At 37.8% G+C, this 27,367-nt stretch overlaps 1 protein-coding gene and 1 pseudogene across 5 annotated transcripts in view; both read right to left on the bottom strand.

Moving 5' to 3' along the window:
• FAM120C (family with sequence similarity 120C) overlaps positions 1-27,367 on the bottom strand; it is a 140,278-nt gene that overhangs the window by 28,259 nt on the left and 84,652 nt on the right. The window lies entirely within an intron of this gene.
• On the bottom strand, positions 10,283-11,255 carry LOC121101876 (annotated as a pseudogene).

The raw sequence follows: 27,367 nt of genomic DNA, 5'->3' as shown, positions 1-27,367 counted from the left end.
CGAATCTGGCAGAAATTAAAAATGTTATGAATCAAATGCCGTCTAAACTAGACGCTTTGACGGCCAGGGTAAATGAGACAGAAGAACGGATTAGTGAATTGGAGGATGGGATGGTAGAAGAGAAAGCTAAAACAGAAACGTGGCTCAAAAAAATCCAATCTCAAGAATGTAGATAATGGGAGATTAATGATTCAATGAAACGTTCCAATGTCAGAATCATCGGCATCCCTGAGGGGGTGGAGAAAGAGAGAGGTCTGGAAGAGATATTCGAACAAACTGTAGCTGAAAACTTCCCTAATCAGGCAAAGGAAAGAAGCATTCGTGGCCAAGAGGCAGAGAGGACCCCTTCCACGGTCAATGAGAACAGACCTACACCACATCACGTCATAGTGCAATTTGCAAATATTAGATCCAAGGATACAGTATTGAAAGCGGCGAAGGGGAAGAAAATCCTTTTGAACAGAGGGAAAAACATCAGAATAACGTCAGACCTGTCTACAGAGACCTGGCAGGCGAGGAAGGGTTGGCAGGGTACTTTCAAAGCTCTATCTGAGAAGAACATGCAGCCAAGGATCCTTTATCCAGCAAGGCTGTCATTCAGAATTGATGGAGAGATAAGGACCTTCCAGGATCGGCAGAAAGTGAAGTAATTCGTAACCACCAAACCAGCCCTAGGTGAGATATTAAGGGGGGGTTCTATAAAAGTAAAAAGGCCCCAGGAATGATACAGAACAGAAATTTACAATCTATAGAAAAAAAGACTTCACAGACAACATGACATCATTAAAATCATATCTCTCAATAATCACTCTCAATGTGAATGGCCTAAAAGCTCCCATAAAACGCCACAGGGTTGCAGATTGGATACAAAGACATGACCCATCCATTTGCTGTCTACAAGAGACTTGTTTTGAACCTAAAGATACATCCAGACTGAATGTGAAGGGATGGAAAACAATTTTTCATGCCAATGGACCTCAAAAGAAAGCTGGGGTAGCAATTCTCATATCAGACAGATTAGATTTTAAACTAAAGACTGTAGTTAGAGATACAGAAGGACACTAAATCATTCTTAAAGGATGTATTCAAGAAGTGGATATGACAATTACAAATATCTATGCCCCCAACAGGGGAGCAGCGAGATACACAAGCCAACTCTTAACCAGAATAAAGAGATATATAGATAATAGGGGCGCCTGGGTGGCACAGCGGTTAAGCATCTGCCTCCGGCTCAGGCGTGATCCTGCGCGTTGGGACCAAGCCCCATCAGGCTCCTCCGCTATGAGCCTGCTTCTTCCTCTCCCACTCCCCCTGCTTGTGTTCCCTCTCTCGTTGGCTGTCTCTATCTCTGTCGAATAAATAAATAAAATCTTTAAAAAAAAGAGATATATAGATAATAATGCGTTAATAGTAGGGGACCTCAACACTCCACTCTCAGCAATAGATCACCTAAGCGGAAAATGAACAAAGAAACAAGAGCTTTGAATGACATACTGGACCACATGTCATAGATATATACAGAACACTACACATCAGAACAAAAGAATACTCATTCTTTTCGAATGCACATAGAACTTTCTCCAGAATAGACCATATACTGGGTCACAAAACAGGTCTCAACCTATACCAAAAGACTGAGATTATTCCCTGCATATTCTCAGACTACAATGCTTTGAAACTGGAACTCTATCACGAGGAAAAATTTGGAAGAAACTCAAACACTTGGAAACTAAGAGCCATCCTGCTCAAGAATGATTGGGTAAACCAGGAAATTAAAAATCAGTTTAAACAAATTTTGGAGACCAATGAAAATGAAAACACATCGGTCCAAAACCTATGGAACACTCCAAAGGCGGTCATAAGGGGAAAATACATAGCCATCCAAGCCTCACTCAAAAGAATAGAAAAATCTAAAATGCAGTTTTTATATTCTCACCTCAAGAAGCTGGAGCTGGAACAGAAAAACAGGCCTAACCGAAGCACCAGAAGGCAGCTGATCAAGATTAGAGCAGAGATAAATGAATTAGAAACCAGGAGCATAGTAGAGCAGATCAACCGAACTAGAAGCTGGTTCTTTGAAAGAATAAATAAAGATGATAAGCCACTGGCCAGACTTATTCAGAGAAGAGAGAAAGGAAAATTAATAAAATTATGAATGAAGGGGAGAAGTCACAACCAAAACCAATAAAATAGGAAGGATCATTAGAAACTTTTATCAACAGCTTATGCCAATAAGTTAAAACAACCTGGAAGAAATGGATGCCTTCCTGGAAACCTCTAAGCTACCAAGACTGAAACAGGAAGAAATTGACTATTTAAACAGACCGATTAATTATGAAGAGATATTGAAGCAGTGATCAAAAACCTTCCTAAACACAAGACTCCAGGGCCTGATGGATTCCCGAATTCTACCAAACATTCAAAGAAGAAATAATACCTATTCTCCTGAAGCTGTTTCAAAATACACAAAGAGAAGGAAAACTACCAAACTCATTCTATGAGGCCAGTATTACCTTGATCCCCAACCAGGCAAAGACCACATCAAAAAGGAGAATTATAGACTGATATCCCTGATGAATATGGATGCCAAATTCTCAACAAGATCCTAGCTAATAGAATCCAACAGTACATTAAAAGGATTATCCATCATGACCAAGTGGGATTCATCCCTAGGATGCAAGGGTGGTTCAACATTCGCAAATCGATCAGTGTGATACATCATATCAACAAGAAAAGAGTCAAATACCATATGATCCTCTCAATTCATGCAGAAAAAGCATTTGACAAAGTACAGCATCCTTTCCTGATTAAAACCCTTCAGAGTGTAGGGATAGAAGGTACATTCCTCAATTTCATAAAACCATCTATGAAAAGCCTACAGCAATATCATTCTCAATGGGGAAAAGCTGGAAGCCTTTCCCTTAAGATCAGGACTCGACAAGGATGCCCACTCTCGCCACTATTATTCAACAGAGTACTAGAAGTCCTTGCAACAGCAATCAGACAACAAAAAGGGATAAAAGGTATTCAAATCAGCAAAGAAGTCAAACTGTCTCTCTTCACAGATGACATGACACTCTATATGGAAAACCCAAAAGACTCCACCCCCAAACTACTAGAAGTTATAGAGCCATTCAGTAATGTGGCGGGATACAAAGTCAATGCTTGGAAATCAGTTGCATTTCTATACACGAACAATGAGATTGAAGAAAGAGAAATTAGGGAATCCATTCCATTTACAATAGCACCAAAAATCATACATTATCTCGGAATTAACTTAACAAGATACGTAAAGGATCTATATTCTAGAAACTACAAATCACTCTTGAAAGACATTGAAGAAGATACAAAAAGATGGAAAAATATACCATGCTCATGGATTGGAAGAATTAACATAGTTAAAATGTCTATGCTACCCAGAGCAATCTACATTTTCAAAGCCATCCTGATCAAAATACCAATGACATTTTTCAAAGAACATTTTTCAAACAGCCCTTACATTTGTGTGGAACCAGAAAAGGCCCCGAATCGCCAAGGAACTGTTGAAAAGGAAAAAGAAAGCTGGGGGCATCACAATGCCAGATTTCGAGCTGTACTACAAAGGTGTGATCACAAAGACAGCATGGCACTGGCACAAAAACAGACACATAGACCAATGGAACAGAATAGAGAACCCAGAAATGGACCTTCGGCTCTTTGGGCAACTAATCTTTGATAAAGCAGGAAAAAACATCCAGTGGAAAAAAGACAGTCTCTTCAATATATGGTGCTGGGAAAATTGGACAGCTACATGCAGAAGAATGAAACTTGACCACTCTCTCACACTGTACACAAAAATAAACTCCCAATGGATGAAAGACCTCAATGTGAGACAGGAATCCATCAAAATCCTGGAGGACAACATGAAACATAACCTCTCTATGACATCAAAGCAACCTTTCTCGACATCTCCAAAGGCAAGAGAAGCAAAAGATAAAAAAATGAACTTGTGGAGGACTTCATCAAAATAAAAAGCTTCTGCACAGCCAAGAAAACAGTCAAAAAAACTAAGAGGCAGCCCACGGAATGGGAGAATATATTTGCAAATGATGCTACAGATAAAAGACTGGTATCTAAGATCTACAAAGAACTTCTCAAACTCAATACACGAGAAACAAATAAACAAATCAAAAAATGGGCAGAAGATAGGAACAGACACTTTTCCAATGACATACAAATGGCTAACAGACACATGAAAAAATGTTCAAAATCATTAGCCATCAGGGAAATTCAAATCAAAACCACACTAAGATACCACCTTATGCCGTTAGAATGGCAAAAATTGACAAGAGCGAAACACAATTGCTGGAGAAGATGTGAGAAAGGGGATCCCTCCTACATTGTTGGTGAGTAATGCAAGTTGGTCCAGCCACTCTGGAAAACATGTGGAGGTCCCTTAAAAGTTAAAAATTGAGCTACCCTATGACCCAGCCATTGCAATCTGGGTATTTACCCCAAAGATACAGATGTAGTGAAGAGAGAGGGCCATATGCACCCCAATGTTCATATAGCATTATCCACAATAAGCTAAATCTGGAAGGAACGAGATGCCCTTCAACAGATGACTGGATTAAAGCTGTGGTCCATATATACAATGGAATATTACTCAGCTATCAGAAAGAACGAGTTCTCAACATTTGCTGCAACATGGATGGCACTGGAGGAGATAATGCTAAGTGAAATAAGTTAAGCAGAGAAAGACATTTATCATATGATTTCTCTCATCTATGGAACATAAGAACTAGGAAGATCAGTAGGGGAAGAACAGGGATAAAGAAAGGGGATAATCAGAAGGGGGAGTGAAGCATGGGGAGACTATGGACTCTGAGAAACAAACTGAGGGCTTCAGAGAGGGGAGGGTGGGGAATGGGATAGACTGGTGATGGGTAGTAAGGAGGGCTATATTGCATGGTGCACTAGATTGTTATACGCAACTAATGAATCCTTGAACCTTGCATCAGAAACCAGGGGGATGTACTGTATGGTGACTAACATAATGTAATAAAAAAACATTAAAAAAAAAAAGTCATTGAGTCAAACTTCCTATGTTACCTTTCAATAGTATAGCCATGGGCAGGTATCTTTTCTGTACCTCAGTGCGGTTCCCTTATTATAAAATGGAATAAAAGATAACCCCCAAAAAAACAAAAAACAAAACAAACAAAAAACCAGCTAAAATGATTAAGCTCAGTGAGAAAGGTATGTCAAAAACTGGCTGAAAGCTAGGCCTCTTCTGCCAGTCAACCAAGTTGTAAATGCAAAGTGTTCTTAAAGGAATTATTCACATTCCAGTGATACATGAATGATAAGAAAGAAACAGACCTTATTACTGATGTGGAGGAAGTTTTGTGGTCTGGATAGAGGATCAAACCAGCCACAACATTCCCTTAAGCCCAAAGCCTAATCCACAAAGGCCCTAACTCTCTTTAATTGTGGGAAGGCTGAGAGCGTGAGGGAAGTTCAAAGAAAAGTTTGAGATTAGCCGAGGTTGGTTCATGAGATTTAAGGGAAGAAGTAGTCTCCATAACACAAAGGTGTAAGGTGAAGCAGCAAAAGTGCTGGATGTAGAAGCTGGATGTAGCACTGGTGAGTAAAGAGTCACTGCTCTCTGGCGAAAGTAAGAGTCAGCAGCAAACTTCATTGCCATCTTATTTTAAAATATCACAGCCATCCCAGCCTTGAGCTTCCACCACCCCTGGGTGAGGTAAGACCCTCCACCAGCAAAAAGATCAATTTGCTGAAGCTCAGATGATGGTAAGCATTTTGTATCACAAAGTATTTTTAATTAAGGTATATACATTATTTTTTAGATGCAATGTTATTGTATACTTAACAGGCTCGATTATTTGAAAACATAAGTTTTATAGCACTAGAAACAAAAACTTCCTTGACCTGCTTCACTGTGATAGTTACTTCATCACAGTGGACTGGAACCAAACATGAAACATCTCTGCGGTATACTTGTAATGTAGAAAGCCATTAGAAGTGTTGAGAATGTTACAACGAACTGTTCTACTTAAACATTTTCCAAGTTTGTACATTTGTCTTTTAATTTTATGTATTTTGGGATACAGCTCTCATAATTATTAATGTCCTTTATATATCTTCCCTTGGTGATGCCTCAAGTCTTTATCTTTTCTTTAACATTATCATTTTTAAAATGAATGTTTTATTTTGCAAAAATTTTACATATAGAAACTTACCTTACAGTTCGTAAGTATAACCTACATACCGTAAAATTCATCCACTGTAGGTGTAGAATTTCTGATGTTTAGTAAATTTACATAGTTGTGCAACTATCATGACAATTAATTGAGTTTTAGAGTATTTTCATTGCCCCAGAAAGATCCCTCATGCTCACATTCCCACCCTGAAGGCAACTGCTAATCTACTTTCTATCTCCTTAGATTTGCTTTTGCTGAATATTCATACAAATGGAATTTTGTGGTCTTTGTGACTGGCTTCTTTCCCTTGCATAGTTTTTATTTTAATTCAACTTTTAAGTTTAATATTGTTATAGATTCACATGCAATTTTAAGGAATAAAACAGAGGGATCCTCTTGAACACTTTACCTAGCTCTCCCAATGGTACCATCTTGCAAAATATAATACATCACAGCCAGGATATTGACACTGACGATCAAGATATAATAGTTCCATCACCACAAGGATCCTCATATTGCCTTTTACAACAACCCACCTTCTTCTCCCCATCGTGTTGCTAACCTCTGGAAATCACTAATCTGTTCTCCATTTCCATAATTTTTGTTATTTCAACTATGTCCTATAAATGGAATCACACAGCATATAATCTTTTGAGATTGACTTTTAAATTTAGCACAATTTCCTTAAGATTCATCAAGTTACTGTGTTATCAAGACTTTGTTGCTTTTTATTGGTCAGTATACATTCCATGTATGTATGTACAGATCAACAGTACATCTGCTGAAAGACATTAGGTTGTTTCGAATTTTGGATTATTAAGAATAAAGATGCCATAAACATTAGTGTATAAGTTTCTGTGGGGACATAAAATTTTACTCTGGGATAAATGTCCAGAGTGCAATTTCTGGGTTGTATAGTTATTTTTAAGAAACTGACAAATTATTTTCTGAAGTGGCTGTACAAGTTTACATTTCCAACACCACTGTATGAATGATAAATTTCTCTGCATTTCCCAGCATGTGGTATTATCATCATTTCTTTTTATTTTTGAAAGAGAGTGTGTCATGCATGCAAGGGAGAGGAGGAGGGGCAGAAGGAGGAGGGAGAAGGAGAGAATCTTAAGCAGGCTCCACTGTCCAGCATGGATCCTGTCTCAGGGCTCAATCTCACACCCTGAGGTCATGACCTGAGCTGAAATCAAAGTCGATGCTTAACCGAATGAGCCACCCAGGCGCCCCATCACTATTTCTTATATTAGCCATTCAGTAGCTGTGTAATATCTCATTGTGGTTTTGAGTTTCCCTTGGCTAATGCTATTGAACATCTTTTCATGTATTTATCTGCTATTGTATATCCTCTTCAGGGAAATGTTTGTTTAATGTATTTTGCCTATTTTTTAATTGGGTTGCTTTTGTTTGTTTGTTTGTTTTACTGTTGAGTTTGAGAGCTCTTTATATACTGTAGATACCAGTCCTTTTACTGAATATGTGGTTTGCAAACATTCTCTTCCAGTCTGTAGTTTCTCTTTTCATCCTGTTCATGGGCTTTCTTTCAACTGGCAAAGTTTTTTTTTAATTCAAATACATTTATTTTAAAATTTTACATAATCTTTGGGTAATTCAGAATTAGATTAGACATGTTTTAGAAGCTTCTGAGATTGAGGTCTCCAAACTAATATGAATAGCTTATGTAATTGCTGGAAGACTGGGGACCTCAGATATACGATGAAAAATGGTTACTGATGAAGACAGAACCCCTTATGGGCAGGACTTTCCTGTAGCACTCAGTCATCATTTTAAGTTATCTGTCACAAATATTAAACATGTACCAGACCAACAGTAACAGTCCTCTATTTGCATTTTACTAGTTTCCATATAGAAAGAACACAGAATTAAAATTCTGTAGATTTAGAATCACACTTAATCTGATCCCTTATATTAATAATAACAATTAAGTAGCATCTACCCATTGAGTCTCTGTCCACACCAACACCTATCTCCTGTTGATGGAGTGCCACCTTCCTCTCACTCAAGTGTTCGTGATTCAAAGATTGCAATGAGTGTGTCAATCAGGACATGAACCAAGCCAGATGGGTGCCTGGCTAGCTCAGTCAGTAGAGCATGTGACTCTTGATCTTGGGGTTGTGAGGTTCAGAGCCTACATTGGGTATAGAATTACTTAAAAAAATAAGCCAAGAATTCATGGGCCCAGAGAGGAGAAAGGCCTCCCACACAGCAGTAGTTGCCCAAGTGCTCCACCCATTCCCAAGCTAGAATCAGGCCTGAGTTGCAAGCAGGGATGAGGAAGAAGGGAGGGCATGTTCTGCACCCTCCACTGCCTTGGATGGTTTCCTATATTCCAGGCAGGGTAGTTGTCCTCCCCAATAGAATAGTTAATTCCTGAGGACAGCACCCCCTCTCTGGCCTCTCTCCTCCAGGTGTGAGCACAGAGCAGGTCCTTAATGAAGGAAGGAAGGAAGAAAACCACAACGTACTGAGCACCTGCTTTGTGCCAATACAGAACCAGGACAGATGTTTCATGTAACCTCACAACAGTCCTGAGGCAGGCTCATCACCCCCATTTTACAGATGAGGAAACAGTCTCAGGAGAATTTGCCCATGGTGACATAGCTAGTAAATAGGGGATCAACAATTTAAAAATCCAGGGCTTCTCCCTTCAGGGCTCCTTCTACTGTATATAAGCCAGGTTTGGCAGCAAGTGAGCACGCAGCTCCCAAATGCTGGTCTGGAGCTCACACTTAGAGGCCCTTGAGCACATGGTGTCAGGAGTCCAGAATCCTGGGTCTAGGAGGCCTGGCTCTACAGCATTACTTTGTGACTCTATGTGTCAGTCCTTTACCTTTTCCACATTGGGGGCTGTACTATTCCAATGTGGTTCTCCACTGGGGAGGGGTAAAAACTACCTGGAAGCATGTTTGCGACCGTGGAGGCAAGGTCTGATCTGGAGCACTCTGACGATGCTCCCTTGCTGGAGGAGTGGAGACATGGCAGTCTGATAGCGTTGGCAGGAGAATCAGATTACGATCTCGGCTCTGACTTTTTGAGAGTGACTAAATTCGAGACCACACCCCTCTCCTGAGAGACATTCCACACAAGGCCCATGAAGGTCAAAGAAATTATCAGGGCAGGATACTTTTAAAGTAGAAAATGCTTAAAATCAATTTGAGAGAGGGAAAAACTATCACTTTCAAAGGGAAAAACAAGATGGCAGTCAGGAGGGGTAGGGTGGGCATTAACAGTGAAGCAGTGGACATGGTGGGCAAACCTAGCTGCAGGGTAGGTAGAGGATCAGGCTAGGGTGAGCCTGGACAAATCTGGATTTTGGCATCTGGCTTGCCCTAGTCTGCCATGAGTACTGTACCTGCTACCTTAGACATGACTAGGTTTCCTCAAAAAATAATTTGAGCCTTTAAGTTCAGAGCCCAGACTTAGAGAATAAATTCGAACAAAGGCAGAAAAGGAAAACACAATTCAAATGACTTAAATATCTGCTTGACATGTTTCTTCTCTTCCTCTAAAATTTCCTCCACAGCTGCAGCTCTGCTTAAGCCCTCTCCAACACAGACACAGCAAGTGTACGGCCCACTTCCAAGTGTGCTGGCCTCTCCACAACACCTCCCTCCCTCAACCCTATGCAATAGACACACTGAATCCTCCGTGTCTCCTACTGAACTATGAGGAACTGGAGGATGGGTATATTCTGTGCCTCTCATCTCCATATGGAGACAGCTATGGGTTCATCAAGACCCTTTGCTCATAAGCTTTGAGCTAAGTCCACCAAACCAGCTAGACTAGCTCAGGACACCACACGTTTCCCAGGGCATGCTTGGGCAACTTTGTTCTAGGAGGGAATTGAGCATGTTTCCTATGCCTGTACACTTTGCAGAGCCACCCTATACCTGGGCACAATCATAATTTGGGAGAATTTCTTTAACACATGAAATCACTGTCTGGGTGCCATTTCAAGCAATAGAAAGTACTGGTTTGAGAATAACATTCCAGTGGGGAAAACAGCCCAGCTTTGGCAGTCCTGGTGGGAAAGGTGGATCTTGCATTACCTACGTGTGGAAGAAAGCTAGGTGTGTGTACATGTGTGTGTGGCAGGAGGATTTGGGCTCACACACCTCTGCAACTACAGGGCAGGCTGGACCTGGCTGCTTGCTGCTGGGCTCCTGCAGCCTGGGACTCTTGCTGACAGAAAGCCCACAGTGCAAGCTGTGATTATTCAGGAATGTGACTGGCCCAGGCTTGGTGGAGAAGAGCGAGGGGGACCTGACCAGGAGCCAGCTGTGTGATTCTCGTGAGAGACTAAGACAGGTGCTGGTTTTTGGCAGGTAAATGTCCTTGTCTGTGCCCTGGCTGGAGTGCTTCACCAGATTCTTCTCAAGAGGAGTGGGTGGTAGGCACTCATCATGCAGGCACCGGCTTGGATGGGAGGAACTGCGTAAATGTTCACCTGGTCACAAAGCATCATGATGATGATGCCAAGCATCCCGGATGATGGGGGGATTTGGCTGACTCTCCTCTGTGGAGACTTCTTTGAATGATGTCCCACAGCTCCCAAGACATCTTAGGCTTGAGGATGTAAAGGAGGCTGATCAGGATGCAGCTTGCAACAGCTCTTCTGGTTGTCAAAGAAGCTGTGAGCCAGCTCTGGTTCCACTGTGGGATATCTGAATGGCAAACAGGTGTGTCGCACAATTAGGAATCCTCACTGTACAAGCTGTCTTGAAGACATGCCCTGGTGGTTACAAGTCTAAGAACATAAAATCTTTAAAAAATCAGTTAAATTTGAATAAATGAAAAAATATATTTATGCAACTTTTATATTTGCCTATACAATTACCTTTACAGGTGGTCATTATTTATCCACTTGGTGTCATTTCCTTTCAGTCAAAGGACATCATTTAATTTTTCTGTTTTACATATTTATGCACTGTTTTAAATTCTAATTCCAGCATAGCTAATATAGTGTCAAATTAGTTTTCAGGTGTACAATATAGTGATTTAACAATTCTACTTACTACTCATTGCTCATCAAGGTAAGTGTACTATTATTAATCCTCTTCACCTATTTCACCCATCCCCTCACCACCCTCCCCTCTGGTAACCGTCTGTTCCCTATAGTTAAAGAGACTGTTTGGGGTTTGTTCCTTTTTGTTTTGTTTTTAAAATTCCATACATGAGTGAAATCGTATAGTATTGGTCTTTCTCTAAGTTATTTCATTTAGGATTATACTCTCTAGCTCCATCCAGGATGCTGCAAATGTCAAGACTTCTTTCCTTTTTTCTGTAAATAATACTTTATTGTATATAAATACCACACCTTTATCCATTCATCTATTGATGGACACTTGGGCCTTCCTAATCTGGCTATTGTAAATAATGCTGCAATAATCACTGTGGTGCATATATTACTTTGAATTAGTGTTTTGTATTCTTCAGGTCAATACCTAGTAGTGTGATTATTCGATCATATGGTAGTTCTATTTTTAATTTTTGAATCATGTCCATACTGTCTTCCATAGTAGCCACACCGGTTGCATGCCCACCAACAGTGCAAGAGGGTTCCTTTTTCTCCACATCCTCTCTAAGACCTGTTGTTTCTTGTGTTTTGATTTTAGCCATTCTGACAGGTGTGAGGTGTTATCTCATTGTGTAGCTAATCATCATTTTAGTATAAATTTATAATACATTTTGGTTTTTTGTTTGTTTGAGCAAGACTGCTCTTTTTGTAATCCCAAGCTATTCTTATTCATTTGTTTCTCCCAATAAACTTTAAATTATTCTGTCAAGTGGACAAAAGTAGTTCTTATTTATCTTCACTTTTTCCATATCGGATGGCACATGGTTAACTCAAATGTCCTATTACAGCTGATAAGCAATCCATTGCTTCTTAACAGGTATTTGTCAGAAAGATTCAACTTTACCACGAATCTAGACGTATGACCTTGTCAATTCCGTTCTGTTTCTGGAAAACTGTTGAGATTTGAATGAAACCTTGCTACAAATGACCTTTGGGGCCTTGTTACATGCCTCTCCACATTCAAAAGCTTACTGCCCCACCGGAAGCCTGACAAGTTCATAACATCCTTTTCTCCTAGGTGGTGACTATTATATGTGTAAAGGTTATGCCTTCCTCAAACTATACCAACCTTTCTTGTAGACTCTCATCTCTCTAGGCCAATTGTCCAAGAGCTTGCATCAACATTAACTTTTAGTCACAACTTCCCCAGCATTACTTTACTTCCATGAGAGGTACCTTATACCTATAGTTAGCAGAAGCTAGTACCCTACCTAGTACTAGACTCCTAGTACCCAATTAGACCACGGTTCAACACTGCTACCCAGTCTTTACCTGACATTGCTGAGCAATGCGGTATTTAGAGATAAGTTAATCTTCATTTAAAGGTGAATTTTAAATTTCAACCAATTTTATATTAATTTTAAGATTGTATTTTTCTACCATTTTGTCTTTTTAAAGAGTATACGAATTGGGAGTTGGAGAGACTTGGGTTTAAACTCTTTTTTTTTTTAAAGATTTTATTTATTTATTACAGAGAGAGACAGCAAGCGAGAGAGGAACACAAGCAGGGGGAGTGGGAGAGGAAGAAGCAGGCTCTAGCGAGAGAGAAGCCTGATGTGGGGCTTGTCCCATCGCCAGGGGATCAGCCCTGAGCCGAAGGCAGATGCTTACCGCTGTCTACGCCACCCAGAAGCCCCTTGGAGGTTTAAACTCTTAACACTGCCCATTACTAGCTATGTAACCTTTGCAAGTCACTTCTCTTTGAGCCTTTGTTCCCTCATCTATAAATGGGGATAAATAATATTTACATTTTAGCACTGTTATGAGGATTAGTAGCATTGTACACAAAGGGCTGACTTAGCACATTGCCTGGTACATAACATGTAATATTATAGAACCTGTTCTTAATGATTTTATGAATGCTGATTATTGCCTTGTGCTTTATTAATGAACTTATATGGGTTACTGGTTTTATACAGGGCAGTTTCCCTCTATACATGGGTTAGGTCTTTTTAAGCAATCTTTATATCTATTTCCCTGATTTTAGGCGCTTTTAAATGCCACTTATCGTGCTGTCACTGGGGCTGGTTCTAAGAATAGGTCCTACTCCTTGTCTCACCTCCTTATTTGCTGCTTCTAATCTGTTTGTACACTGGAAAATCAGGTGGCCAAATTGTCAGAAAGGTGTCTAAATTAAGAATAGATAGGTTGAGCAGGAGGCTAAGGGTTTTTCTTCAGGAAAGCATATAGAACATATTAGATTGGCTAGAGCCTAGTCTTTGTGATAGCTAATGTAGCTACTCATAAGCATTTTATTTTCATGCTCTGGAAGTGTTTCCAAAAATCAGGGGATCAAACATATGGAAAAATGAGCTATTACTGTACTTCTGAAGAAATGTAAACAAAACACGGTAATTCCAGGATTAATATGGGACATTGCAGGGCTGTGGCCCAGGAAACAGGTAAACTTGGAGGAATGAATCCTGTCGGTATTCTTATTAGGAAGACTTCTTAAGTCACCAATTTTAATCGCCAAGGCAGTTAGAAAATTAACAAATATTAGCATCTATAATGTGATAGGGTCCCTACATGCATTACCTGAATCTTCAAAACAGCTCACGAGAAATAGTAATTATACCCATTTATAAGTAACAAGGAGTGGATGCTCCTAAAAGGTTAAAAGTGACTTATCAAGCTGCCAAAAGTCCAAGAATTCAAACTAAGGTCTGTCCAATTTCAAGGTCAGTGCTCTGTAGCCCTCTAATGACTTGTTGAGACTGACTTCAGCTTCTCTGCACAAAAAATTTAGCACTTCCTCCACATCCAGCAAATAAACAATGAGAAGGTAAGCAAGAAAACAGGAATGACATCCATAATCACTGCAATATATATCAAGTACCTAGGACTTTCAAACACAGAGACTCTACATTAAAAAAAACTAACTCTACTAAAGACATAAAGAAGAGACCTAAATAAGGAGGGTAAACTATGATTTCTGGATGGGAGCACTTGACACTTAATAAAGATGTCAACTCTCCCAAATTAATTTTGTGGAAACTGGACTAATTCTAAATTATATTGGAAGAATAAAGATCACATGATTCAGAAATAGTTAGTACATGTCTCACACAAGAAAAGTACAAGTGGAGATTTGCCTACCTGATACTAAGGCATATTAAAAACCTATAATAATTGAAACAATGTGATCCTGGCCAGAGGGAATCAAACAGGCAATGGAAAAAATGAATCCAGCAGTGTACTCCATGAATATATAGAACTTGATATAAGAAGCACGTAATCTACATCGTGGGAGAGGGCTGTTTAGCCAATGGAGTTTGGGAAAACTAGCTTATTACCTAAAGAAAATAAAATCAGCGACCCTTCTTACAGAATATACAGAAAAAATACCCACTATATTAAGAGACACGACATGGAGCAACATTATAAAACTATTAAAATATAGGAAGTGTCTTTTTATGAAGCCCAAGGGTAGGGAGGAATTTGTCATCTGACTCAAAAGCACATACCACAAAGGTACAGTTTGAAGGGTGTGACAAAACCAAAATTGAAATATTTCAACGGTTAGGGGTGAAGTACACTGATGTCTGCAACTTATTTTGAAATGTATCAAGAAGGATAGGATAAATGGCTGGCTAGAGATGGACAAATGGACAGTTATATAGGATAAAAGTAAGTATAGTAAAATGTTAATTGTGGAGATAAGTGGTGGTCATATGGGTATTCACCTTACTATTCTTAACTTTTCTGTATTGGATGAAGTTATAACTAATAGCTGGTGAAATATTTTGTTCAACAAAATATTGTACACATAGTTTTAAAAAACTGTGACTGGAAAATATATATTTTGATATACACACAGATACAGAAATGAAACGCTTGCTATATGTATATGTAGCACACATTTGACAAGAAAGTTCTGAGATCAGCAAGAAGACAAGTAACTGAATACTTTACCGAGGTAAAAATAATAAGAGCACTGCAAAGAGAATGAAAACAAATAGTTAATATGTACCCAAAGTAGAAGCTCAGCTCATCTGTAGTCAAAGAAATGCAAAGTAAAATAAAGGCTACTACTTGAGGGCGCCTGGGTGAGAAACCAGTCCATTAAGCGTCTGACTCTTGGTTTTAGCTCAGGTCAGGATCTCATGGTATTGAGATCCAGCCCCTGTCGGGTTAAGCGTTCAAGCACGAGTCACTGCTTCAAGATTCTACTCCACTACATCACTTCCCCACCCTCTAAAATAAATAAATAAAATCTTTAAAGAGGTACTACTTGAAGCCCACTGGACTGGCAAAAATTAACAAGTTATGTGATATCAGTACTTTGAAACAGCGTACTACGCTGAAGAAGAGAAGAAACCCTGCCCATGTTGTTCACAGGACTATATATTGGTACAGATCTGATCTAGAGCAACACTTTGTCAATAATAGCTATATTCCATGCATATCTTTGGGATCGAATTCTATAAGTATATACTTTGAATAAACTGACACAGGAACACAAAAGAAACAAAGACATCTATGAAGATATTCCCTGCAGCACTGTTTACATAATAACACCCAAGAACTGAAATCAATAACTAAAATACTGTGAAATTACTCCAACTGAGTGGAACATAATCCAGCAGTCCATGAGGGAATGAACCATGTATGAACCTCATGGATAAGAATCTCAAAAACCATAGAGTGAAAAAAGAGAATAGAAACTTAGCAGGGCTGAGATGTACAGCACCTTTCATGGCCAAAAGGAAAAATCTACATGTACAAACAACACTACAGACTCTGCAGAGATACATATAACCAAATAATACAAAAATGACTTGGAAGGGACACACAACAAATACCCAGAGTGGGGAGCTTCCACGGGAAAGGAAGGGAATTAGATCACCAGATGATGAAAGGGGACAAAAATAAAATGCCAAAACCAAATATAAGAGTTCACAAAGAATCAATAAAATGAACTGATGATGAAGTCATGAACTGAGGGGAACTGTCATAACAAGTAATTCAGTGTTCTAGTTACAGCTAGCATAAAATAAGCCACTCATCCCCAAACACCATAAAAACACAAGCAAATGTGAAAAAAGTAAAAAGAGAGAAATGGGCAGCACACTTCCTGTCACTTGACACCGGTACAGCACATGAGCAGCAAAGATGGGTTTGGGACATTGGCTGGATTGAGCATACTAAGGTGTATCTGACTTCGCTGAGCCGGGAAGGCCCGCATCCCTTCTGTTCTTGTCCTCGACTGCTTTGCCTAGCCGGAAAGCTTTCTTGAGGTTGAACAGATCCATTCACGAAATGTCAATTTTGGAAGCACCAGCTGGGGTTTGAGGTGACTTCCCTTTACTCCAGGCAGACCACTCTTTGAGGATCACTGGAAGGAACTGGAAAACAGAAATTGAGGAAAAATAGGCTCTAGAGAATGTCCTGACAGCTTTGAAGTAACTAACTTTTGAATGGATAATACAGCATTTTTATGTGCTATTTTTTGCATTTTCTGTTCTTTAAACCTTTGTGGTGTTTTTATTTTCTTTATTGTTTGTTGTTTATTTGTATAGATATAATAATGTGAATCTCTGGATATATTTACAGTAACAGTGTTGCTGGCGACTTTTACCTATGTAGTATTGTATCTATGAGTGTTTTGCCATGGCTTTTCTGTGAACTATGTGAGCTTCTCGTGATATTCTTCTTCTTCTGAAACACATGGTATTGTGGTTCTTAGTGAAAAATGATGTTCTCAAGATGTGATTAATTTTGCGTTTCCAGAACTTTACAATTTGCTGTAGCTAATACTTGGGCTATTACCATGCTAAATGAAGAGAGAAAGGATACATGGAGGAAAGAATTTGTATGTTTTCTATTGAAACCTAAGGGTTGTGTGAAGTATTAATGAAGACAATGCCCCTGTGGTTGGAAGGTTTTATGGTTGTGAAGCGACTTCTTTTGTTTGTGTGTCTCAAGCTTTGGCTGAAACAACTGGCGGGCGGTGAAAGTAGCCTGGTACACTTACAGACAGAGCACCCATGGAGGTGTGTTATAACAGAGGTCTTATGTAAACATATCTTATGCATCTGATTTTTACTGTGTCTTTCTTTGTCTGGTTTACGCCTTTTTGTTTTTATGATAATTCTGTGAAAGTAACCAGTGTATGTGGTTATGGTGGTGTTTATAACTAACCTGGCTGCGCCTATGACTTGGCGCGGTGTGGACTTCTGCGTTACTACCAACACAAATAACGTGGTCTGCCGCAATGGGTATTACTGGCTGGCGTGGTATCTATAACGTGGTTCTTTGTTCTGATGTGATTCTTTACAAAGGGAGGTAGACTACGTTGGAAGAGGTGCCGTGCTTTGAACATACTACGAGGTTGCATTCTTCAAGCCGATTCCGCTGTATTCTAAATCTTTGATTTACGGTGGCGCGCTTCTGTGCGATTTTACATGGTGTGTGGTTACATATTGCTGAACGCGGTTTGTGCGCCTGCTGGCAGAAGATTTGCCGGACTGTTTGATTTTATATATGAATCTCGCTTTTTGCGTGTGATGATGCTGTGCTTTAACGCTGCCTGCGCCTTACACAATATACTAGTATTTAGCAGCATGTTTCTGTTTATGTGTTTGTGTTTGTTCTGATTTGAATGTTTGTATGTTGGAGTCTGATGGTATCACCCAACGAAACTTACTTCCATGATTGATGGCGTACACATGGCGCTAATGTATGGATATCAAGCTACCCGTAATGAAGTGTTGCTGGTCATGTACCGCTGGCGTGTGATCTGTTCATGATTCATGAATCTGAAAGCCGCCACGCAGGGTGCTACAACATGTTCTTTTTGGTGGTTTGTCTGTCTTTGGTCTTTGGTTCTGGTTATGTTGTCCCGGATGTAATCCATATGTGGCTTTGTAACCTCTTTGGTTTTTGATTTGCTATACTAGAAATGGTGTTTAGCTGTGGATGAGGAGGATTTGATATGTATTCTAACTCTGTATGTGTATATGTATTCTATTAAGCTGGGGTGTTTAATATTGCGATTTGGCAGATGGATATACCTTTGAACTATGAAAAATTATGCCTTTGTTTGTTGTTTGTGTTATGGCTGCTTTTGTTTGATACAGTCCCATACAGTTCTCTATCACTGTTTGTGTTTTTGACAGTATTGCTTCTGTATTTCTTCTATTTTGTTGATGAAATATGGTAGCTGATTTATATATGTGAACTTTAACTATGGTTCTTTAATAATCTGGTGATGTTCTTGAAGCGTGCTATATACAGCTTCTCTTACAGCGTTCTCGTTACTGAAGTGTGTGTATTTGTACATTTTGGATATTCTTTATGTGTTGGACTGTTCTTTTGTATTTAATGTGTGCTGTTTAGGGGCTGTGCTACCTCATATTTTTGGTTTGTGAGTGTGTAACATATTTGATTTTTCTTACTTTATTGGATGTCCAATTCATCTAGTACCATTTATTCCAAAGACCATCTTTACTTTAATGAATACTTCTAAGCTTTGTCAAAATTCAGGTTGGTTATGGCATGGGAGCTATTTATGGGTTCCCATTGTGTTCCACTGCTCTACGTGTCTATACCATTTACCTATATCACACAGTCTTAATTATTGTAGCTACACAGTAAGTCTTCTAAATGAAGTGAAGTGATTTGCTCCCAACTTATTCCTTTTCAAAATTGTTTTAGCTGTTCTAGTTCCTTTGTCTTTTCATATAAATATTAGACTAATCTTGCCCTTATCCCATAAAGAATCCTGCTGGGATTTGGATAGGAATATGTTAAACCTGCATATCAATTTGAAGAGAATTGACAGTTCACCTATATTCAGTCTTTCCAATTCATGGAGATCTATGTCTCTCCATTGATGCACTTCTTCACTGATTTCTTTCATCAGCATTTTACACTTTTCAGCATATAGATCTTGAACATCTTTTGTTAAATTTATTCCTAAGTATTTCATTTCCTTTGGAGGAATTATAAATGCTTTTTATTTATTTTGGTTCCTCATATTCATTGTCAGTATACAGACACACAATATAATTAATTTCTGTATATTATTATTGTATCCTACAACCTAGATGAACTCACTTATTAGTTCTAGAATTTTGGTGTGAATTGTGATTTTCTACAGAGACTCTGTCATCTACATAGGACAGTTTACCATCTTCCAGCACCTCATCTGTATGTCTTCATATCATTTTTTTTGCCTTTCTATGCTGGCTGAAGTTCCAATACTATGCTGAAGAGCAGCAGTGAGGGCATAGCCCAGCATTGCTCCCGGTTTTTGGAGAAATACATTCAATCTTTTACCATGAAGTATTATGTTGGCTGTAAGGTTTTTGTGATATTCTTTATCAAGTTGGAAGGAATTCTCTATTTTAGTTTTCTGAGAGGTTTTTTTTTTTTTTTTTTTTTATCATGAACTGTTGAATTCTGTTACATATTTTCTGCATCCATGGAGGTGATATATTATTTTCTTTTTTATGTGTTTTATATGGTAGATTACATAGACTGATTTTTCAAATATTGGACCAGTCTTGGAAGATGGAATAAACCCTACTGGAGCAGTGGTGTGTAATTCTTTTTTTATATATTGTTAAATTCTACTGATGATATCTTGTTAAGAACTTTTACATCTATATTGATGAAGGATATTAGTCTGAAGTACTGTTTTTATATACTGTCTTTATCTGGTTTAGTATTGGGAGTATAGTAGTATAGAGTGAATTGGGAAGTGTTCTCTATTTTCTGAAACAGATTTGTGTAACAATTCTTTTTTAATTTAAAGATTTATTGTCCACAATAAAATTCTGACTGTGTAAAAGCACTGTTGGAAATTAAAAGATTTATGAGAGAGACTCTATGTATTCTTTTAAAAAAACTATTATTGAGGGTCACTGTGGCTCAGTCAGTAAGGCTGCCCCTAGTCTTGACCACAGGGTCATGAGTTCGAGACCCATGTTGGGTGGAGAGATACGATAAATTTTTTAAATGTGTTATTGAAATATAATTGACACACAATGTTAAATTAGTTTCAGTTTGTACAACATAGGGATTTGAAAATAATTTTGCAAGAAATTTGGTAGAATTCTCCAGTGAAACCAATTTGGTTAGATTTCTTTTTGGGAAATTTAAATTTTATTAATATTTACAGGGCTATTCAAATTATCTATTTCATATTAGGTGTGTTGTGGTAGTTTGTAATTTTGAGAAATTGACCCATTTTGTTTAATTTGTCAAATTTATGTGTAGAGTTATTTACAGTATTCCCATATAATCCTTTGAGACCTCTGGGTACTACGGGGTGTTTCCTGCCTCATTCTTGAAATTAGTAATTTGTGTATTGCCTATTTTCTTCCTTTGCAGACTTTCTAGAAGTTTGTCAATTTTATTGTTCTTTTCAAAAGAACAAGGTTTTGTTTCACTAGTACTCTGTTATTTTCTGTTTTCAATTTCACTGATTTTTGCTCTTTATTATTAATTCTTCACTTTGGTTTGCTGCAGGTTTAGCTTTCTCCTCTTATTGTTTCTTGAGGTGAAAATTCAGATGACAGATTAGAAATGTTTCCCCTTTTCTAATTTAAGGCATTTAATACTATGAATTTCAGCCTTCTCAGCAACTCAACATACCACAGATTCTAATATACTGTATTTTATTTTCATTTAGTTCCATATATTTCTTTCTCTTGAGACTTGCTCTTTGACCCATGGATTGTATAAAAGTGCTCTGTTACTTTCAAGTATTTGTAGATTTTCTATTATCTTTCTGTTGTTGATTTCAGTTTGATTCCATAGTGGTCTGAGAATATACTCTGTATAATTTTAATTCTCTTAAATTTATTGAGTTTGTTTTATGGTCCAGGATATGATCTATCATGGTATATGTTCTGTGGGCATGTGAAAGAACATATATTTTGCTCTTGTTGCATGTTCTAGTAAGAGTCAATTAGATCCTATTCATTGATGGTATTATTGAGTTCTATATTCCTGATGATTTTCTGTCTGGTTGTTCTACTCATTATTGAAAGGGGAGTTAAGAGTCTCTGATTATAGTTGTGGATTTGCCTCTTTCTAAGTTTTCTCAGTCGTTTGCATCACATATTTTTGTGGCTCTGTGGTTTGGTGACACACATTTAAGATTGCTAGTCTTCTTGGTATATTGATGCTTTTACCAGTATATAATATCCCTCTCTCTACCTGGCAATTTGCTTTGCTCTGAAGTCACTTTATGTGGTGTTAATACAGCCATCCACAATTTCTTTTGATTAATGTTTTCATGGTAGCATAATTTTCCATCATTCTACTTTCAACATACATATCATTTATATCTGAAGTGAATTTTTGGAGACAACATATAATTAAGGTCCACGATTTTATCCTGTCAATGACTGTTTTTAATTGGTGTAACCAGACTACATTTAATGTAATTATCGATATGTTAGGGCTTACATCTTTTTTTGGTTTGTTCTGTTTTTCGTATCTCTGCTTTCTTCCTCTTCCCTTCTTATAGATTACATGAACTTATTTTAAATTCCATGCTGATTTATCTATAGTGTTTTTGGTATTTCTGTGTACACCTTTCTAGTGCATTTTCTTGGCATTGGATGGCGTAAACATAAGTTACCACAGTCTACTGGTGTTGATATTTTACCGGTTCAAGTATAGAAACCTCACTGGACACATCCTTTAATCTCTTCCCCACTTAGAATTGTCTCACATATTTTCCCTATAGACACTGAGAACCAAATTAAGCAGTGAAACTTTTTGTTTCAACTGTGAAACATAATTTAGAAAACTCAAGAAAAGCAAAGTCTACTGTTTTTACCTACATATTTGTTCTCTCCATTGTCTTTCCTTCCTTCCTGTTTCAAGATTCCTTCTTTAAGTCTCTACTTTAATTCTAGTTAGTTAACATACAGTGCTAGTTTCAGGGTACAACACAGCGTTAACACTTCCATACATCACTTGATTTGAGCTCATCATGACATGTACTCCTTAATTTCGCTTCCCCATCCCCCTACTCCCCTCCCCTCTGATAATCATGATTAAAAGTCTGTTTATTCAAACTGAGGGCTTCAGGGGAGGGTGGAATGGGACAGGCTGGTGATGGGTAGTAAGGAGGGCACATATTGCATGGTGCACTGGGTGTTATACGCCTTTAATGAATCATCGAACCTTGCATCAGAAACCAGGGATGTACTGTATGGTGACAACATAATGTAATAAAAAACATTAAAAATAAAGTCTGTTTCTTGATTGACTATCTCTCATTTTTTCCTTTGCTTGTTTGTTTCTTAAATTCCACATTTGATGAAATCATATGGTATTTGTCTCTCTCTGACTTTTTGCTTAGCCTATACCCTCTGCTTCACCAATATTGTTGCAAATGGCAAGATTTTGTTATTAGGGCTTCATAATATTCCATTATATATTCAATACAATATTCCATTATATTCCATACACACACCACATCTTTATCATCCATTGACTGATGGATACTTGGGCTAACTATCATGGTAGCTATTATAAATGTCTGACTATAAACATGTACATGTATCCCTTTGAATTAGTGTCTGTATTTGGGTAAATACCCAGGAAAGTAGTGCAATTACTGGATCAAAAAGTAGCTCAAGTCTTAAATTTCCTGAGGAACCTCCATACTGTTTTGCACAGTGACTGTACAACTTTGCATCCTCACCAACACTGCAAGAGGATTCCCCTTTCTCTACATCACACTCGCCAACACCTGTTGTTTCTTGTGTTTTTGATTTTAGCCATTCTGACAGGTGTGAGGTTATGTCATTATAGTTTTTGATATGCATTTCCCTGATGATGAGTGATGCTGAGCACCTTTTCATGTACCTGTTGGCTATCTAGACATCTTCTTTGGAGAAATGTTTGTTCATGTCTTTTGCCATTTTTAAATTGGGTTATTTGTTTTTGGGTTTTGAGTTTTGTAAGTCCCTTTATATAGTTTAGATGTTAGCCTTTTTAGTGGATATGTCATTTGCAAATATCTTCTCCATCCTGGAGGTTGCCTTTTAGTTTTCTTGATTGTTTCCTTTGTGGTGCAGAAACTTTTATGTTGATGTAGTCCTGATAGTTTGTATTTTTGCTTTTGTTTCCCTTGCCTCAGGAAACCTATCTAGAAAAAAGTTACTACAGCTAATGTCAAAGCTGCTGCCTGTGTTTCTCTTCTAGGATTTTTATGACTTCAAGGTCTCACATTTGGAGTCTTTAATCCATTTTGAATTTATTTTGTGTATGCAGTAAGTGGCCCAGTTTCATTCTTTTGAATGTTGCTGTCCAGTTTTCCCAGCAGCATTTGTTGCTGGATATTCTTTCCTCCTCTGTCGAAGACTAACTGACCCATAATTGTGGGTTTACTTTTTGCATTTTCTGTTCTGTTCCATTGATCCATGTGTCTATTTTGTGCCAGTACCATACTATTTTGATTTGCTACAGCTTTGTAATATAACTTGAAGTCCAGAATTGTGATGCCTCCAGCTTTGGTTTTCTTTTTTAAGGTCGCTTTGGCTATTTGGGTTCTTTGGTGGTTCCATACACATTTTAGGATTGTTTGTTCCAGCTGTGTGAAAAGTGCTGTTAATATTTGGATAGGGATTACATTAAATGTGTAGATTGCTGGGTAGTACAGACATTTTAACAATATTTGTTCTTTCAATCCAGGAGCATGGAATGTCTTTCCATTTCTGTATGACGCATCTTCAATTTCATTCATCAGTGTTTTATAGTTTTTGAGAGCAAGATCTTTCACCTCTTTGGTTAACTTTATTCTTATATATCATTATTTTTGGGTGCAATTACAAATGGAATTTTTAAAATTTCTCTTTCTGCTGCTTCACTATTGGTGTATAGAAATGCAAAAGATTTCTATACATTGATTTTATTCCTGCAACTTTACTCAATTTCTTTATCAGTTTCTAGCAGTTTTTGGGTGGTCTTTATGTTTTCCTATGTATAGTATCATGTCATCTACAAATAGAGAGTTTTACTTCTTCCTTACCGATCTGGATTCCTTTTCTTTCTTTTTTGTTTCTGATTGCCGTGGCTAGAACTTCCAGTACTATGTTAAATAAAAGTGGTGTGGACATTCTTGTCTTGTTATTGACCTTGGGGGGAAAAGCTATCAGTTCATGCCTATTAAGGATGATGTTTCTTTGTGGGTTTTCCATAGATGCCCTTCATTATACTTGTGTGTGTTTTCCTCTAAACCTATTTTTGTTGAGGGTTTTTATCATAAACAAATGTTATACTTTGTTAAATGCTTCTTCAGCATCTATAGAAATGATCACGTGGTGATTGTCCTTTCTCCTACTGATGTGATGTATCCTGTTGATTGACTTGTGAATATTAAACCACACCTGCAACGAAGAAATAAATCCTCGATCATAATTGAATGATTTTTTTTAATGTATTGCTGGACTTGGTGTGCCAGTATTTTATTGAGGATTTTATATCAAATGCGTGAGAGAGATATTGGTCTGTAGTTCTGTTTTCTAGTGGTGTCTTTAACTGGTTTTGGTATCAAGGGTAATGCTGGACTCATAGAATGAATTTGGAAATTTTCTTTCCTTTTCTATTTTGGAATAGTTTGAGAAGAATAATTATTAACTCTTCTTTAAGTGTTTGGTAGAATTTGCCTATGAAGCCACCTGGTCAGGACTTTTGTTTGTTGGGAGTTTCCATTACTGACTCAATTTCTTTGCTGGTTATTGGTTTGTTCAAATTTCTATTTCTTCCTGTTTCTGTTTTTATATGTTTCTAAAAAATTTACCCATTTCTTCTAGGTTGTCCAATTTGTTTGCATATAGTTTTTTCATAATATTTTCTTATGATTGTATGTATATCTGTGGTATTGGTTGTTATTTCTCCTCTCTCATTTTGTGATCTTATTGAATTGAATCCCTCCTCTTTTTTATTCAAAGTCTAGCTAGAGGTTTATCAATTTTATTGATTTTTGCAAGGAACAAGCTCCTGGTTTCATTGATTGGTTCTTTTGTTTTTTTGTATATCATTTATTCTGCTCTAGTGTTTATTATTTCTTTCCTTCTGCTAGTTTTGGTTTTGTTTTTGACTTTTCTAGATCTTTAGGTGTAAGGTTAGGTTGTTTATTTGAGATTTTCTTGTTTTTGAGGTAGACCTGTATTGATAAAAACTTGCCTCTTAGTATTGCTTTGCTGCATACCAGAGGTTTTGGACCATTGTGTTTTCATTTTCACTTTTTCCATGTACATTTTGTTTCTTCTTTGATTTCCTGGTTGAGCCTATCATTGTTTAGTAGCATGTTATTTAACCTCCATGTATTTATAATCTTTCAGATTTTTTTTTTTTTATGGTTGACTTCTAGTTTCATAGCGTTGTGGTCAGAAAATATGCAAGGTATGATTTTATCTTCTTGAACTTTTTGAGACTTGTATTGTGGCCTAATATGTGATCCTTTTCTGGAGAATGTTCCTTTTGCTCTTGAAAAGAATGTCTATTCTGTTGTTTTAGGATGGAATGGTTTGAATACATCTTTAAATTCATCTGTTCCAGTTTGTCATTCAAAGCCATTGCTTTCCTTGTTGATGTTCTGTTTAGATGATCTATCCATTGACATAACTGGCATGTTAAGGTCACTACTATTATTGTATTCTTATTATCAATTAGTTCCTTTATGTTTGTTATTAACTGTTTATGTATTTGGGGTGCTCTTAGGTGCCTAAATATTAACAATTGTTGTATCTTTTTTTTAAAGATTTTTTTTTTTAGTTATTTGACAGACATAGACAGCCGCGAGAGAGGGAACACAAGCAGGGAGTGGGAGAGGAAGAAGCAGGCTCCCAGCCCGGAGCCCGATGTGGGACTCGATCCGGAACGCCGGGATCAAAAAGAATAGAGAAAGGACCCAAATTAATAAAATTATGAATGAAAGGGGAGAAGTCACAACCAAAACCAATAAAATAGGAAGGATCATTAGAAACTTTTATCAACAGCTTTATGCCAATAAGTTAAACAACCTGGAAGAAATGGATGCCTTCCTGGAAACCTCTAAGCTACCAAGACTGAAACAGGAAGAAATTGACTATTTAAACAGACCGATTAATTATGAAGAGATTGAAGCAGTGATCAAAAACCTTCCTAAACACAAGACTCCAGGGCCTGATGGATTCCCCGGGGAATTCTACCAAACATTCAAAGAAGAAATAATACCTATTCTCCTGAAGCTGTTTCAAAATACACAAAGAGAAGGAAAACTACCAAACTCATTCTATGAGGCCAGTATTACCTTGATCCCCAACCAGGCAAAGACCACATCAAAAAGGAGAATTATAGACTGATATCCCTGATGAATATGGATGCCAAATTCTCAACAAGATCCTAGCTAATAGAATCCAACAGTACATTAAAAGGATTATCCATCATGACCAAGTGGGATTCATCCCTAGGATGCAAGGGTGGTTCAACATTCGCAAATCGATCAGTGTGATACATCATATCAACAAGAAAAGAGTCAAATACCATATGATCCTCTCAATTCATGCAGAAAAAGCATTTGACAAAGTACAGCATCCTTTCCTGATTAAAACCCTTCAGAGTGTAGGGATAGAAGGTACATTCCTCAATTTCATAAAAACCATCTATGAAAAGCCTACAGCAAATATCATTCTCAATGGGGAAAAGCTGGAAGCCTTTCCCTTAAGATCAGGAACTCGACAAGGATGCCCACTCTCGCCACTATTATTCAACAGAGTACTAGAAGTCCTTGCAACAGCAATCAGACAACAAAAAGGGATAAAAGGTATTCAAATCAGCAAAGAAGTCAAACTGTCTCTCTTCACAGATGACATGACACTCTATATGGAAAACCCAAAAGACTCCACCCCCAAACTACTAGAAGTTATAGAGCCATTCAGTAATGTGGCGGGATACAAAGTCAATGCTTGGAAATCAGTTGCATTTCTATACACGAACAATGAGATTGAAGAAAGAGAAATTAGGGAATCCATTCCATTTACAATAGCACCAAAAATCATACATTATCTCGGAATTAACTTAACAAGATACGTAAAGGATCTAT

This window comes from Ursus maritimus (assembly GCF_017311325.1).
Source record: "Ursus maritimus isolate PB19 chromosome X unlocalized genomic scaffold, ASM1731132v1 scaffold_X1, whole genome shotgun sequence".
NCBI classification, from domain to species: domain Eukaryota; kingdom Metazoa; phylum Chordata; class Mammalia; order Carnivora; family Ursidae; genus Ursus; species Ursus maritimus.
Note: the sequence above shows the minus strand (reverse complement) of the source record. Positions and strands in the feature narration are given on the sequence as shown.